Here is a 2384-nt window from a genome sequence, read left to right as displayed (position 1 = left end):
AAAAGACCACAAATAGCCAAAGCAATTTAAGAATAAAAAATCTGGAAGTATCACATGTCATGGGTGAAACTATATTACAAAGCTATGGCAATGAAAACAGTATGGTATTGGCATAAAGATAGACATTTAGACAATGGAACAAAGTAGAGAGCCTGGGAATAAACAATAGATACATGGTCACCTAATCTTATGAGAAAATCAAGAATACACAAAAGGGAAATGATACTATCTTTAATAAATGGTGTGGGAAAATTAGATATTCACACACAAAAGAGTGATATTGGGCTCCTATCTCACACCATTCACAAATTAATCCACAATTGCTTAAACACTTAAATGTAAGACCTAAAATAAAACCATAAAATTCCTAGAAGAAAATATAGGGGAAAATTCCTTTAAATTGTTCTTGGCAATAAATATTTTTGAATAGGTCACCAATAGAAAAGCAACAAAATCAAAAATAAACAAGTGATGCTACATGAACTAAAAACCTTCTGCACAGCAAAAGAAACTATCAATAAAATGAAAAAGCAACTCATAAAATAGGACAAACTATTTGCAAACCATCTATCTGATAAGAGGTCAATATCCAAAATACATCTATATATAAGGAACTCATATAACCTAATATCACAAAAACAAATAGTACAATTAAAAAAGCAGCAAAGGACCTGGGTAGAGATTTTTTTAAAGATTTTATTTATCTTTAGAGGGGAAGACAAGGAGATAGGGAGACAAATATCAATGTATGGGTGCCTCTTGTGTGTCCCTTGCTGGGAACTGGCATGCAACCCAAGCATGTGCCCTGACTGGGAATCGAACTGCAATACTCTGGTTCACAGGCCCATGCTCAATCCACTGAGCTACACCAGCCAGGGCTAGAGATTTTTTCTAAGAAAGACATACATATGACTAACAGGTATATGGAAAGGTGCTCAACATCACTAATCATCAGGGAACTGCAAATAAAAACCATAATGAGTTATCACCTCATACTTATTAGAATGGCTACAGTAAAAAAGACAAGAGGTAAGCATTAGGGAAGATTTGGAGAAAAGGGAACCCTCGTGTATTATTGGTGGGAATGTAAATTGGTGCAGCCACTGTGGAAAACAGTACGGAGATTCCTCAAAAAATTAAATATAGATGATCCAGGTACCCCACTTCTTGGTATTTATTTGAAGGAAATGAAATTACCACCTCAAAGAGATGTGTGCACCTCGATGTTCATTGCATCATTTTTCACCATAGCCAATACATTAAGTGCCATATATGTGAGGTCTGACCAGAAGGTATCCAGCCATGTAACATGAAAAACAGGGACATTTACTGAAGAACATACAAAATACAAGAAACATTGTACATAGGACAATGATGCCTCAGCCCTCTTCAAAGTAGGCACCTTGGAACCGCAAGCAGTTCTCCCAATCACCATCAGCTGCCCTGTTGTATTTTCATTAACTCATGAAAACAGAGATTAGAATGGTGTTGTCTGGGCTACAAGGCATGGTAGAAATGGGTAGCTGTTGGTTAAAGGGCACAAACTTCCAGTTAAAAAACAGATATGTTCTTGAGATCTAATGCAAATCATGATGACTACAGTTAACAATATTGAATTATGCAAGACAATATGAAACATAATAATATCTGAATAATAGGAATACCAGAAGGAGAGGAAGAAGAACAAGGGATAGAAAACCTACTTGAAAGAATAATAATGGAAAACTTTCCGAAGTTGAGGAGAGATAAAGTCACACGGATCCAGGAATCACAGAGAGTCCCAAGCAGGTGGAACCCAAAGAGGCCTACTGCAAGACACATCATCATTAAAATGGCAAACCTCCAAGACAAAGAGAAAATCCTAAAGGCAGCAAGGGAGAAAAAGGAAGTAACATACAACGGGGTCCCAATAAGGTTGGCTACTGACTTCTCAATGGAAATATTCCAAGCAAGAAGAGAATGGCAAGAAATATTCCAAGTAATGAGAAACAGAGGCCTACAACCAAGGCTACTTTACCCAGCAAGGCTCTCAATCAAGATAGAAGGCCAAATAAAGAGCTTCCAAGACAAAAGAAGTCTAAAAGAATACACCTCCACCCAACCAGCTCTACACGAATTACTAAAAGGGCTGCTTTAAGGAAAGGAAGGAAAAGAGAGAGACAGAGAGGAACACAGGTACACAGATGGCAATGAATCAGTACCTTTCAATAATAACCTTAAACGTAAATGGATTAAATGCACCAATTAAAAGACATAGAATAGCTGAATGGATAAGAAAGCATGACCCACACATATGCTGCCTACAAGAGACCCACCTCAGGTCAAAAGTCCACCACAGACTAAAAGTGAATGGCTGGAAACAAATTTTCCAAGCAAATGGACAA

The sequence above is a fragment of the Sturnira hondurensis genome, unplaced genomic scaffold (genome assembly GCF_014824575.4).
Source record: "Sturnira hondurensis isolate 20B ecotype Veracruz unplaced genomic scaffold, ASM1482457v3 Scaffold0013511, whole genome shotgun sequence".
NCBI classification, from domain to species: domain Eukaryota; kingdom Metazoa; phylum Chordata; class Mammalia; order Chiroptera; family Phyllostomidae; genus Sturnira; species Sturnira hondurensis.
This window is presented reverse-complemented; position numbering follows the sequence as displayed.